Below are 15,692 nucleotides of genomic sequence, written 5' to 3' on the forward strand. Positions count from 1 at the left end.
TTCGAAAATAGTTTGACCTTTAAAATAATCATCCAAGTTTAAAAGTACTCATATCCTGATTACATTTTCACTCTCAAAGCAGTCCTCAGCAAAATGGCTTAGGAGATAATTTCAGTTTCACATTCCTTTACCTGTGGATTATTTTCTACATAAGTTGCTTCGGAGTTCTCATTCATTAACCACACTGGGTGTAAAAATTCCCTCAATCACCTGGTTGATCACACTATTGCCCTTGAAAATCCCGCTACCCGAGCTGGATTGTACTCACCCACATCTAATCTTATCTAATCATATGCAGAACCATCTGCAACCGCTTTCCTTGTTGCACCCATACCTTTACCTCTTAAGCATTCCCCAAGCCCAAAGGGCCCATCCTTGACTCCACATCTAAGTACTGTCCCTTTTTTAAAAAAAAATTCATTCACAGGATGAGGACGTCACTTGCTCGGCCACCATTTTTTGCCCAGAAGGCAGTTAAGAGTCAACCACACTCTTTTGGGTCTAGAGTCACATGTCAGTCTGACCAAGTGAAAACATCAGTTTCCTTCCCTAAAAGGACATTACAATGGATTCAGGGTCATCAGTAGACTCAATTCCAGATTTTTATTGAATTCATATTCCACCATCTGCCATTGTGCATTTCAAACCCATGTCCCCTGAACATAACTCCAGTCTCTGGATTAACAGTCCACCAACATCAAAAAAAAAATCAATTCTCACATGCATACTGACAATAGCAAGCTTTAATAGATTGTCCTTTATCTGACTCTTTGCCAGGCATCCACTGCTGGATGTACAGAAATTTCCTCCAATTAATTATTAATAAGATTAAAACTATTGTCTTCAGTTCCGGTCACCAACTCCACTCCTCTCTCTCAACTGATGCTGAGCCAGACCATTTGAAACGTTCATGTATTTGACCCCTACATATCCACACCATCACTTAGATCACCTATTTTCACCTTTAAGATCTCCAAATCTGCCTCACTTCATCTGCTGCTGAAAGCCTCATCCATTTTAACACACTTGTGGCTGACTCCTATGTTCTTTCTTGACATCATCCAAAAGTCTGTTTCACCCTTTGTTAATTGATCTCCAAGAGCTCCCAATGCATCAAGTGTAAATTCTCATCTTCTTCCCAGTCCCATAAGCCTCTTTGCACTCCTATTCTGGCATCATGAGCATCTCCAGATTTCACTATCCACCATGAACAATAGAAGATGTACTGTATTTGGACTGCCATATGACATTTGATAAGGTGTCACATCAAAGATTATTGCAGGAAATTAAAAGCTCACAGTGAAGGGGGAGCCCACTGACATGAACGGAAGATTGGGTGGTTAACAGGAAACAGAAGGCTTAAATGGGTCTTTCTCAGTTGGCATGCATGGTTTGCTGCAGGAATCGGGACTGGGGTCTCAACCTTTTACAATTTATATAAAATGAGTAGGATGAAGGGACCTAAAGTATGGTCACTACATTTGCTGATGTCACAAAGATAAATAAGAAAGTAAGTTGTAAAGAGGACAAATTTCTAGCTTTCCAAAAGACATTTGACAAGATGCTGCACAAGAGGCTGCTGCATAACATAAAAATGTGTGGCGTTACAGGCAATGTATTAGCATGGATAGAGGATTGGTTAACTAACAGGAAGCAAAGAGTGAAGATAAATGAGCGCTTTTCTGGTTGACGATCAGAGATTAGCAGTGTGCCTCAGGGATCAGTGTTGGGACTGAATTATTCACAATTTACATAGATGACCTGGAGTTGGGGATCACGTGTAGTGTGTCAAAGTCTGCAGGGGAGACTAAGATGAGTGGTAGAGTGAAGTATGCAGAGGATTGTGAAACCTTGCAGAGGAACATTGATAGTTTTAGTGAGTGGGCAAAGATACTTTATTTAAGGAAGGATATAAATGCATGGGAAGTAGCTGTTCCATAATAAAGCGGTCACACATTTAACATCGAGATGAGGCAATTTTGCTTCTGTCACACAGGCTCATAATACTTTGCAGCTCTCTTCCTAAAAAGGCAGTGGAAGCTGAGTCCTTGAATATTTTGAGGCAGAGATGGTTAGATTCTTGGTTAGTAAGGGATGGAAGGTTATCAGGTCTAAGTGGGAATGTAAATTTGAGGGTACAAGTGAGTCAGCCATGATTCTCATCAACGGCAAAGGGGGGAGGGGTGAAAATGGCCTGTTTCTGCTGCACGTTTGAATTCTTAGTCTTGGCTCCCGCAGAGGAAATGCATTTTTGTTCTATTCGTCTTACAACTAAAATAACTTGGACGGGATGGGGGGGGAAAAAGAAGAAAAAAAACTATAAATGTAAAAAGCAGATTTAACATTACAAAATACTTCAAGTTACTTCACACACAATGATCAGCATTATCAAACAACAGAAGCAGCATTGGGGAGAAATGGGACTTGGGTTAGAGAAAGTATGTAACTTCGAATATCCACTTTTTTCCGATTAATAGCAAAGTTGCAAATGAACTGTACTATGAAATTATAAACAAATGGATAAACAGTGAGCAATGGAAAATTCCCCATTTTTGAATCCACTATGGATTTCTGTTAGTGAGGTACAGCAGGCAGTTTTGCTGACTTCTCAAATATCAGTTCAGAATTGCAATACTTAGCACGGGACCAAGAAACCCATCTCTTTTTGCACTCTTTCAATGTCTGTAAGCTGCAGTCAACTGAAAAGAAATAGGAAACTAGTAGTGGAGGATTTTTAGTACACTCAAACAGAATAATGTTCCCAAACTTTCTTAATAGTGAACCATTTTGTTGGGATGGATAATTTTCAGTTCTTAGCACAGACATGGTGGCATTTTAAAATTAAGTGCCAAAAACATGACCAATGTGGCTTGCTGCTGCTGCCAGTGCATGGCAGTCACAATAGAAGGCAAGTAGAAACAGAAATAATCCAGTTTAAATTATAACACGAATTTCCCATTTCAGGCTGATTAGTGATATTCACACAATGGAGACTGAATAGCAATAATAAAGAACTTCAATTTATACAATGTTTTTCATGTCTGCAGCACTTGACAACCCTAGTTACTTCTGAACAGCAGTTATTGTTGTTACAAGAGCACACAAAGCTGCCAACTTATGTACAGCAAGATCCCACAAAACTCAAATCAATTAATCTCTCGTCTGTACTTTTGGTTACAGGTTGACATCCCCAGCCTTCCTCAAATAACAGAGCACTTGACATTTACCTGGACAAGGTAAAAACAATGACTGCAGATGCTGAAAATCAAATACTGGATTAGTGGTGCTGGAAGAGCACAGCAGTTCAGGCAGCATCCAACGAGCAGCGAAATCAACGTTTCGGGCAAAAGCCCTTCATCAGGAAGGGCTTTTGCCCGAAACGTTGATTTTGCTGCTCGTTGGATGCTGCCTGAACTGCTGTGCTCTTCCAGCACCACTAATCCAGTATTTACCTAGACAAGCAGACTTTGTGTTATCATATCCAAAACACCCCTAACCAACTTGCAATTCCACCAACACCCCCCAACTCCCAAGTACTCCACTGAAATGTCAGCCTAATTTAAGCACTTAAATCCTGTACAATACTTTACAATGTACACAAATACCTCTTAATTGATGCTAAACTGGTTTTTCACACACTTACATCATCCTGAAAGCACAACAATCCACCATGTACGTGGAAGATGAACCATTTATGTTGAGTACAAAAATCCAGACTGCAAGCATAATTTGATTACTCCACAAGGTAACTCTACTTTTTAACGTACTGTTAAAATCTTTCACTGAATGGAAAGTATGGGTCTGCCTTTAGGGTATGCTTGTGGTTAGCTGTACAGTGTAATTATCTGCTGCAACATTCCAGCCAATCCAACAGTCAGAAGATATTGAAGTGAACAAAGCACAATTAACATTAGTTACAATGATGTCTCTGCCCTCAAATGTGCACTAATTTAATAGGAAATGCTATTGACTTAATCTGAAAGGAAGATTAATTGCTTCAGCAGTTAACAACATCTGAAACAGATATACTCTGTTATCCTTAAAACTACTTCTGTTGGTCACTGTCGCAAAATTAAGCACTTTTAGTCTATCCAGTATAAGGAAGTAAATCAAGGCATAAGGATTCAATATTAATTACTAAATTGCAGAAATAGAATTATCAGCTGGCTGCACATCTAATAAGTACAAAGCAGTCTTGCACTGTTCTGAAAGGCAAATGCATCAAGTCCCATGCAACAGAATGCAACGGTTTGTACATATTAAATAGGCTGAATGAATTAAAGTAATTTATAGATAGTCTTATTTTTTAAAAAAATTTTTGATTTATGGAATGATTTTCAGCATTGTAACATCCTACACTTACATTCCTCAACTTCAGTTCCTTATGCATCCCCACTTTCATTGGCAGATGGACCTTAAGCCATCTCAGCCTTAAGCTCTGGAATTTCCTCCTCAAATGTTTTTGCTTTGCTACGTCTCTCTTCTCTTAAGATGTTACATAAAAATTACTTCTTTTGGCAAGGATTGGGCATGTCCCATTGCTTGTCTGGCTGATTGTCAACATTTACCTATCTATTCATGCTGAGAAAAGTCTTGGAAGATTTGTTAATTTAAAGCTCCATCAACATGGAAGTTGCTAGGATGGCAGTCCAATATCATGGCAGACATGAATGAAATAAATATGCATTTCTACTTCATCATTAGACCTACGGTAGTATTGTAGTTTTGGGTTTGCTACATGCAATTTGTTTACTAATGTCAACAGTGGTCTACAAAAACATTTGTGTATTAGCAGGGACATCGTTAGGTCTTGAACATCCCTTTATGAGAAAATGCACAGCCTAGGGAAAAGCTATCCAACAGATTGGATTTGGTTTAAATGGCACGTTCCTTTAGAATCATAGCATGGAAACAGACCTTTCAGTCCAACTCATCCATGTCAACCAGCTATCCTAAATTAATCTAGTTCCATTTGCCAGCATTTGGCCTATATCCATCTAAACCCTTCCTATTCATATACTCATCCAGATGCCTTTTGAATGCTGTAATTGTACCAGCCTCCACCACTTCCTCTGGCAGCTCATTCCATACACACACCACCCCTAGTCTAAGAAGGTTGCCCCTCAGGTCCCTTTTAAATCTATCCTTTCTCACCTTAAACCTATGCCCTCCACTTTTGGACTCCCCCACCCCAGGGAAAACACCTTGGCTATTCACCTAATCCCTGCCCCTCATGATTTTATACTTCAGAATGTGTAGTGGCTGTTGGTCAATAAGTGATTTTTATTTTACAATTCTTAACATAACAAATGAGCAAGTAACATGTTAAGTATCAGAGATGTATTGCTGAAATTTGTTATCATTTTGAGAACTTGAGTAAGTCAGGTACAATGAGATGTCAACTACATTTATGAAGGATAGTCCAAAGCTTCAGCCACGCTATTCACTTATGGAACATATGTTAAATTTTCTCCTCCTTTCAGAAAGGAACAACTCATTCCACTTCCCAACAGCTATACAAAAGATCTTGAACCTGGGCTACCTTCACCTTTAGGTTATTCACGATGATATAATCTAATCATTGTAACAAATTAATTCAGTAATATTGATGCCATTTGAGTTAGTTACAGCACCATCTTGACTTGGAATGGTGTCGCCATTCATTTACCATTCCATTGAAAAAAATCCTGGAACTCCCAAACAGTACATTACATTGACTGCAGCAATTCAAGGTGGTGGCATGATGGCTCAGTGGTTAGCACTTCTGCCTCACAGCACCAGGGACCCAGGTTCAATTCCAGCTCAGGTGACTATATGTGTGGAGGTTGCACATTTTCCCCATTTCTACATGGGCTTTCTCTAGTTCTTCCAGTTTCCTCCCACGGTCTAACGATGTGCAAGTTAGGTGGATTGGCGATGCCAAATTGCCTATAGTATCCAGGGATGTGCACGCTGGGTGGATTAATTATAGGAAATATAGGAACAGGGTCGGGGGATAGGTCTGGAGGGGATACTCTTTGGAAAGTTGGTGTGGACTCGATGGACCAAATGGCCCACTTCCACACTGTAAGGATTCTACGATTCTCAAGAGCAATTAACAATGTGCAACAAATGCTGGTCTTGCAGCAACACACACAATATAATAAAATAGCAAATTCCCAAAGCAAAAGTATTCATATTGAAACAAATAACGCTACACAAAACATGTGCAAAGACAATCTGATTTTACAATCAGCCAAATAATGTACTTTTCAGAAGACAGACTACACTGAAAATTATGTCCGTAATTGAAATTTACAAAGTATTCTTATTGCAAACTGCTGTACAGTTAGTGCCAAAAGCCCTCAAGACACACTGTACGTAATGTAAATCAACAATTGGTATAACATTTACAAGCATAAAATCATGTCAAGCATATTAAATTGATAGCTAGCAAAAGTGTTAGCTTAATTCAGATATTATATGATAATAGCTATCTAAAAATATGCAATAAGTTTTGAAGTTTGCTGAATAGTTCTGCAGTAGTTCAATGGATAACACATGGCATGGGGAACCACAGCTTGTCTCAACATCCTAGAGCCAGTGAAGGGATGAAATCAATCTGTGGCTAGTACTTTTACTGCTGATTAATTACATTGGGCTACAGTGTATGCAGAATGAAACACAATGTGTACAAGTATTCTTATCATTGTTGCCTGAACCCTAAAGCATACGACTGCTACAAAACTAACTTCACAGAATTACAATTTATAACACAACAAAGGCTTGCTCCCATTTTAACTTGTTCTTTCACAGACAAGCTATTGTGATATATAACAATGGGCAACAAGCCTAGGTTTATGTGATTTCACAAGCAGTGACAGCAAGATTTAACTGAAAGTGTTTATGCGCAAGCTGCGAGAGCATCTAATCTGAAGTTTGGGCAGTAAATCCAATAGGGTCGAGAGTTTGGTGCCGTAGAAGCGCAGGTCAGGCAGCATCTGTGGAGCAGGAGAATTGTCGTTTCAGGCATAAGCCCTTCATGCAGGGCATATGCCCAAAATGTCGATTCTCCTGTTCAGATGCTGCCTGACCTGCTGTGCTTTTCCAGCACCACACTCTCGACTCTGACCTCCAGCATCTGCAGTCTTCACTCTCTCCCAATAAATCCAATAGAGTCATAGATGCAGAATTGGAATACAATAAATTTGTAATTGAGCTTAAGTGATTTGTGAAGGACAGGTTGTACCTGATGAACTTGATTGAACTTTTTGGAAGAGGTGTAATAATAAAGCACTGTGCAGGGGAATGAATATGCATGTTATCTATGTAAACACCCAGAAGGCAACTGTTAAAGCATTTCATAAGAAACTGTTAGCTAAAAGCCACGATCATAAAATCAAAAGTAAATTATTGAAGTGGTTAGGAACTTGGCTGAACGGCAACAGAATGACAAATGAGACCCGCACACTCATTGGCAAATTGTGACTAGTGGTGTCCTGCGAGGATCTGTGATGCAACCTCAACTATTAGCTATATTTAACAAACAACTTAGACAAAGAGGTATGCAAATACCACATATCCAAGTTTCCCAATTGCACAAAAGTAGGTGACTTAGTAAACAATGCAGCTGGAAGCATGGACGGAGATTTTATTAGATTTAGTGAACTGGCAAAACTGCGGTAAATGGATTTCAAGGTAACGAAAGTGAGATCACCTATTTTGGACCTAGAAACATAGAACAGGATACTTTCTAAAGACTGAAAAGCTGGAAACATTGAATATCTGGAGTCTTGGAGGTCCCAGTACATAGATCATTAAAATATCATGAACAAGTACAGGAAACAATCAAAATGTCTAATGAAATGCTGGCCTTTGTACATACAGAACACAAGCATTGATTAGACAATATCTGGAGTACGGTGAACAGTTCTGTGCAACACCACTCATGAAGAACAGGTTGGTATTGGTGGGAGTACAGCACAGATTTATCAAAACAATGCCTGAACTCCAAGGGTTAAAATTTGAGGAGCCATTAGACAAACTATAGTTGTATTCTCTGGAATTTCAAAATTTATGGGGCAATTTCGTATTTTAAAGATATTTAAGGGAAAACAGATAATAGTCTTCATTGGACAAACTAGAGCACAGCCAGAAAATTTCTAAAAGCATGGCATTCATCCATGGACTGCATCAACAAACACACAGACCTCAATCCAATATTCCAGCCACTACAATGGATAACCAGAATCGGCAACCAGAAGCAGCAGGAATGGAACCAAATAAATTCCAGAAGATACAGTACAGCAGCGCTTCACAGGAGGCTCCAAAACACTGAAGGTGTCACCTAGACAGGGGATGAAACATCTGCAAATCAACTTCCCAGCTCAGCAAACATACCCACAACTATAGAAAGCAGATAAGTTAGATAGAAACGATTTCTGCTGATTGAGACATCTAGGACTGGGGAAGGGGATGGGAGGTGGAGAGACAGTGTCTAAAACACAAACCACAACTGTCAGAAGTGAAATTCGGGAACACTTCTGCATTCAAAGTTTAGAACTCTCCTACAAATGTCAAACAACTTATTTTTAAATTAATTGGATATGGTCATCACTGGCCAGACCAGCATTTAATATCCGTTCCTAATTGCCCAGTGGGGTCTGAGGTCACATGCAGGTCAGACCAGGTGAGAACAGTAGGGTGGGTTACTCTTTGGAGGGTCATTGTGGACTTGTTGGACCGAAGTGCCTGTTTCCACACTGTAGGGATTCTAATTCTAATTCTAAAAGGATATTAGTGAACCAGCTGGGCTTTTGCAACAATTGTCAGTGGTTATAAAGATTATTAGACTAGGTTGTTTTTGGTGAATTCAAACCCATGGCCCCAGAACTTTACTCTGGGGTTTTTAATTACTAGTCCGTGACATTATCACTGTGCCACACCAGTCCCATTTAACCTTTTTTTTGAAAACTGACATTGATAACAACTTTGCTTAACAAAAAAATCTCAAGGACACGGGACAAAGATGAGTATATGCAATTAAGTTCAGATCATTCATGATCTCATTGAATTAAGATTAGATTAGATTAGATTCCCTACAATGTGGAAACAGGCCCTTCAGCCCAACAAGTCCACACCGACCCTCCGAGGAGTAATCCATCCAAGATCCATCCCCCTGCGCTATATTTACCCCTGGCTAATGCACCTAACACTATGGGCAATTTTACCATGACCAGTTCACCTAACCTGCACATCTTTGGAATGTGGGAGGAAACCTAAGGGGCTACAGAATAAAGTGCAACAGTAAACTTCAGTCCCAGGGTAACAAACTATTAATCACAGAATGCCTAAGGTGCAAGTAGAGGCCATTCAGCCGATCATTCTGTACCAGCCCTCCAACAAGCATCCAATCCAGACCCACCCACCAACTCTATCCCTATATCTTCGCTTTTACCATGGCTAACCCACCAAGCCTGCACATTGCTGGACACTATGGGACAATTTAACATGACCAAATCCATTTAACCTACACACATTTGGACTGTGGAAGGAAACTAGAGCACCGAGCAGAAACCCAAGCATACATGGACAGAATGGACAAACTGCACACAGACAATTGCCCAATACTAGAATCAAACCTGGGTCCCTGGTGCTGTGCTGCAGCAGTGCTAACCATTAGCCACTGTGCCACCCATGAGCACCACAGTGAAAGAGAAAGAACTTCCCATCTGAATAACATTTACTTACATTTTTTAAAAATTAAATGAATGAACTTTTAATTTCACACTAAATAAGACCATCAATTACTTAAACATATGAAATAAGGAGAGTAATTCAGATAACATTCTTCGATGGAAGGACATATTCTTTTCACCCCATCAATTATTTGCTTGACAGCTGCTTGTGGCTTGAAAGTTAATCATGTCGGTACACATTTTCTCAGAGCAAAACACAAGTTGCCTAATATCTACCAATCACTATTAGGTGGAATGCAAGAAACACTAGAAGAGGTGACGTTATAGAGGTTTACAAAATTATGAGGGGCATAGATAGGATAAATAGACAAAGTCTTTCCCTGGGGTCGGGGAGTCCAGAACTAGAGGGCATAGGTTTAGGGTGAGATTGGAAAGATATAAAAGAGACCTAAGGGGCAACCTTTTCACGCAGAAGGTGGTATGTGTGTGGAATTAGCCGCCAGAGGATGTGGTGGAGGCTGGTACAATTGCAACATTTAAGAGGCATTTGGATGGGTATATGAATAGGAGGGTTTGGAGTGATATGGGCCGGGTGCTGGCAGGCAGGACTAGATTGGGTTGGGATATCTGGTCGGCATGGACGAGTTGAACCAAAGGGTCTGTTTCCATGCTGTACATCTCTATGACTATGACTCTATTTTGACTATAAATATAAATTAATTTGAATTTAATACATTGAAGCCAAGTCCAATGTTCATTTCCACAAACTTCACATTGCATTTGAAGCAGCATTGCCAAGGTGAGGCAAAACGCAATGGAAATCAAAATGCAGTCCACATTTTTTTTAAAACGTCATTTTTCTTGTTGATTTTAAAATACATAATACATAGCAATAGATTGATTTCGTATCCCACTTGTGGAACTGACCTTAATTACTCCATCCAACCACTCAATATATATTTAATTCCACAACTCATCAACTATGTGGTACATGCCTGCACATAACGGGTCTATGGTAACTAATTATCACCGATGTAAGTGTCAAATCTGGTATGCCTTTAAAAACTGATTTGGTTTAAATTATTGTTATAGAAACCGGTGATATAATTCCTGTTTTCAGTTATTCCGACACAGTCCAGATCTATTTTTCAGATGTTAATTCGATTTAAGCATAATTTTGTCTCAGATTCGATTGCAAAGAGCAACCACTGTAAATTCTAAATTATCACGTTTTAAACACCCTCTTGTTGCGAAGTAAATGATTTAATGCCGCACTTCCAATATTCCAGTCAATGTGCTAGATCGAGCTCAAACCACGCAACACAAAAACAAAGAATGAAAATAATATTAAACTTGACAATAGAGAAGTATAGACTATCCGATTTTTGCCCAAAAACGGGCATCTAAGCTCTAACGAAACCTAAATGTTACTTGCAGTTTTCAAAATATTGGAATATAACGTTATGAACGTAAATAGAACTTATAATGTCGTGCCTCCACAAGAAAATAAGACATTTGCTGTATACAATCTTATTCCCAAAACTATTTGAAGCTGTAGCAGCCTGAGAGCAACAACATAGTCAAGGAACTGAACTCTGTCCCGACGATATTCGAGAAAATAAAACAATCAATTCATATTTTAAAGTCTCAAAACAAAATAAATATATATTTTTGAATAGACTTTTTTAAAACTTCAACTTCACTTAGTTGGATACGAGTCCCTAATCAGTACCTGAAAGCAAAGATGACCGCTTCTTAACTGATCATACACATCAAAAAGAACAGTAAATCCAAGAATATCCTCTGGTTATATCAAGGAGGGGGGTGTTGTTTGACAGTACAAACAACAGATTGCCTTTTCAGAGTTTAAAAAAAAAGTTTGCCAGAGTTCCAGGAACGGTCTTTAACTTTGCAATCCGAAATCAAAGGCGCCAGCAGACTTCCCTTAAAACGTCTGGGAAAGAAAATATCCATTTCCAATGATATCTTCATACACACACACACATATATATAAAGGGTGCCAGTATGGGAGTGTGCCACATTGCCGGCCGCTGGGTTAAGGACTGAGGGGGCCGACTCCCTGATTTGCAGCTTCTCCCGCCGACAGGATTCCCCCTCTCACACAGGCTTGGCTGAACAACTTCCAAAGTAATTTCTTCTTAAAAACATAAAAGACTGTCACTATCACCAGCGGGTTTAAGGAGATAACAGATTCCAGCCTTACCTGAGCACAGGGATGACGGCTGATTAAGGAGGGGACTGGGACAAGGTTGATTTTTTTTTAATGGTTTTGATCTGTTTTAATCTCTACATGGCACTTCTCTCCCTTTTTTTTTCTCCCCCTCTATGTTTTCTGAGCTGCCCACCAGCCGCTCAACACTCTCCGACTGAAAACACTGGCGCGCGCACGCGCGCTACCCGGCAGCGTGCATTCAGAGGCGCGGACGTTGTCACGGACACGGCGCCGCAAAGGAGCGTGCACGTCACCAAGTCCACAAAGCGCGCGGGTCGGGTTTTTTCCCCCCCCTTTAGCCTCGCCTCTCCTTCTCCCCCACCCCCAGACCCCGCTCCAACCTAGGCAGTCCCGCCCCTCACGACACAGGTCACCGCCTCCTCGCTGCCAGTCCCGGCCCTATCCTCGCGAAACCCCGCCTCCTCGCTGCCAGTCCCGCCCCCTTCGCGTTGCAGTGCCGCCCTTCCACTGCTGACTCCTGACGTGCCGCGGTCCCGCCCTTGCATTAACAGCCCCGCCCCCATTTGACCCACTATCCCGCCCTTCGGTGTCAGCCCCGCCCCTTCAATGCAATTCTCTTCCCTCCGACCCTCAGCTCCGCCCCCCCCCTCGTAAAACTGCCACGCGCGATGTGGCAAAAATTCAAATCAAGCGTCTCGAGCCCGACGTTCTGAACTGTTATTGGGTGGGTGTTGAGGGACACATTAAGGTCAAGTTTTACCAGACCATGGGGTTGCTCCCTCATTAGTGAGAGATGACTGGAGGTGGTTTAACCTGAGGATCACCATGCCTCAGGCTAGGAAAAGGCTAAAAAGAGAGCACTTCACTGGTAACCTTAACTGGTACAGAGAATTGAACCCACGCCATTGGGTCTCACTAAATCACAAACACAAAGTTCAACTCATTTGAACCCCCTGAGGGAGGATACAATGGGCTGGGTGGATTTGGAGTTGAATAATGATCAGTTATTGAGGGGGGTTGACAATCTGGTGGTATTAGTATTGGATCAGTATTCCAGAGAAAAACCAAAAGAACTGCAGATGCTGGAATCCAGGAACAAGGATCGATGCTTGCTCCATTACTTTTCATTATTTATATAAATGATTTGGATGTGAGCATAAGAGGTTTAGTTAGTAAATTTGCAGATGACACCAAAATTGGAGATGTAGTGCACAAGGAAGAAGGTTACCTCGGATTACAACATTGATCAGTTGGCCAATGGGCTGAGAAGTGGCAGATGGAGTTTAATTCAGATAAATGTGAGGTGCTGCATTTTGGGAAAGCAAATCTTAGCAGGACTTAATGGTAAGGTCCGAGGGAGTGTGGCTGAACAAAAAGACCTTGGAGTGCAGGTTCATAGTTCCTTGAAAGTAGAGTTGCAGGTAAGATATGTTAGTGAAGGCGGTGTTTGGTATGCTTTCCTTTATTGGTTAGAGTATTGAGTACAGGATTTGGGAGGGGGGGGGGGAGGGGGCATGTTGCAGCCGTACAGGACATTGGTTAGGCCACTGTTGGAATATTGTGTGCAATTCTGGTCTCTTTCTTATCGGAAAGATGTTGTGAAACTTCAACACGTTCAGAAAAGATTTACAAGGATGTTGCCAGGATTGGAGGATTTGAGCTATAGGGAGAAGCTGACTGTGCTGGGGCTGATTTCCCTGGAGCGTCGGAGGCTGACGGCTGACCTTATAGAGGTTTATAAAATGATGAGGGACATGGATAGGATAAATAGACAAAGTATTTTCCCTGGGGTGGGGGAGTCCACAACTCGAGAGTATAGGTTTAGGGTGAGAGGGGAAAGATATAAAAGAGACCTAAAGGGCAATGTTTTCATGCAGAGGGTGGTACTTGTGTGGAATGAGCTGCCAGTAGAAGTGGTGGAGGCTAGTATAATTGCAACATTTAAAAGGCGTCTGGATGGATATATAAATAAGAAGGGTTTGGAGGGATATGGGCTGGGTGCTGGTATTGGAGACTAGATTGGGTTGGGAGATCTGGTCAGCATTGACAAGGTGGACTGAAGGGTCTGTTTCCATGCTGTACATATCTTTGACTTTATGACTAAATTGCTGGATAAAACTCAGCCAGTCTGGCACCATCTGTGGAGAGAAATCAGAGTTAACGCTTGAGGTCCAGTGACGCTTCCACAGAACTGGACACTGGACCCGAAAGGTTAATTTCTGATTTCTCTTTATAATTTCTGAGTTTTTCCAGCAATTTCTGTTGTAGTATTAGAGACCTAAGTAATTCAGACCTGATTTCCAATTCCACCAAGCAAATGTTTGGAATTTGAATCAAATCAAAAGCTACAAGTAAACGTCAATGAAAACCATTGTCAGTGGTTCATTAATGCTGTTTAGGGAAGGAAACCTCACCTGGTCTGGCCACCACATGAAACTAACACAGCCATGTGGTTTACTCTTAACTTCCCTCTTAAATGGCCTGGTGACACTGTGAAGAAGGGTCACTGCACTCAAAACAGTAAATCTATTTTCACTGCACAGTTGATGCTAGACCTGCTGAGTTTTTCCAGCAATTTCTGTTTTGTTTTAGCAAGTCACCGAGTTGTATCAGGTGTTACAAAGGAAAAAGGAATGAAATTGGAAGAACCATCTGGCATTCACTAAGGCACCAAAACAACAGCAACTAAAACAGATTTATTAGACCTGCAAAGTTGCCCTGACCTATGGGGTCTAGTGTCAAAGTTGGGAGAGCTATCTCACAGATAAAGCCTGACGTAATCTACTCATGGAATCATAACTTAAATGCAATGTCCCAAATTGCACCATCACCACCCTTAGCCATATCCTAACTCACTACCAGGACAGACTCAGCAGAACTGGCAGCACAATGGCATACTGTTGAGAGCTGCCCTGAAAGCTTTCCATATTGACTGTGGAACTCATGATGTCTCATAGCATCAAGTCAAGTATGGGCAAAGGAACCCTCTGCTGATTACCACAGAGCACTTGCTTAGCAATAGCCTGCACACTGACACTCAGTTGGATTCTGCCAGGGCCAATCAGCTCCTGAACTCATTACAGCCTTAGTCCAAAATGGACAAAAGAGCTAAATTCGAGAAGTGAGGTGACAATGACTGCGCTTGACATTAAGGCCACATTTGACTTGAATGTGGCATCAAAGATGAAAGAGGGTTGAGAGAAAATGTAAGAGAAGAATGAAGAATGAGAAGAATGTGAGGGGAGCAGATGGTGGTGGAAAATTTCATGTTTTGCTCTGAGAAAATGTATGTCTACATGATCAACTTTCAAGCCATGAGCGGTTTTCAAGCAAATGGATTGATGGGGTAAAAAGAATATGCCATTCTATTGAAGGGCATCAGTTTGAAATATTTTGCTTATTCAGTATCTTAGGTTATTCTGGATTTGGGAATATTTGAAGGGTAGAATGTGGATGAGAGAACATTTGGAGGGGAGAATCTGTTTGAAAACTGGGATGGAATGACCTTGAGTGGGGCAATATGGTGATGAAGCATTTAGAGGATAGCATGTGAGTAGGAGAATAATGGAGGGAAGAATGCCATACCGTGACTAACCAAGTGTTAAATGCAGTGAAGTATTGTGAATCTCACCCATGAGAAATTGCATGGAGTCCACAGTATAGAAATTGTCCCTATCCATTCAGCTCAGCTTGTCCATACTGGTATTCACACTCAACAGGAACCTCAAATTTTGCTTCATGTGGTCTTGTTATCATAAATTATTTCTTTCTCACTCATGTTTCTGTTTAGCTTCCCTTTAAATTAATCTATAATATTTACC

At 40.9% G+C, this 15,692-nt stretch overlaps 1 protein-coding gene across 9 annotated transcripts in view; it reads right to left on the reverse strand.

Moving 5' to 3' along the window:
• The window catches only part of peak1 (pseudopodium-enriched atypical kinase 1), a 227,468-nt gene that overhangs the window by 172,228 nt on the left and 39,548 nt on the right, over positions 1-15,692 (reverse strand). For 3 of the 9 annotated variants that reach the window (XM_072552932.1, XM_072552928.1, XM_072552929.1), the window contains exon 1: positions 11,902-12,154. The exons of 2 other annotated variants lie outside the window; for them this stretch is intronic. The gene's annotated coding sequence lies outside the window, so the exon portion shown is untranslated. Of the gene's footprint in view, positions 1-11,409; positions 11,619-11,901; positions 12,156-15,692 lie in introns of those variants that run through there. 4 more of the 9 variants (XM_072552933.1, XM_072552930.1, XM_072552935.1 and 1 more) reach the window with 3 other exon arrangements.

This window comes from Chiloscyllium punctatum, chromosome 33 (assembly GCF_047496795.1).
Source record: "Chiloscyllium punctatum isolate Juve2018m chromosome 33, sChiPun1.3, whole genome shotgun sequence".
NCBI classification, from domain to species: Eukaryota; Metazoa; Chordata; class Chondrichthyes; order Orectolobiformes; family Hemiscylliidae; genus Chiloscyllium; species Chiloscyllium punctatum.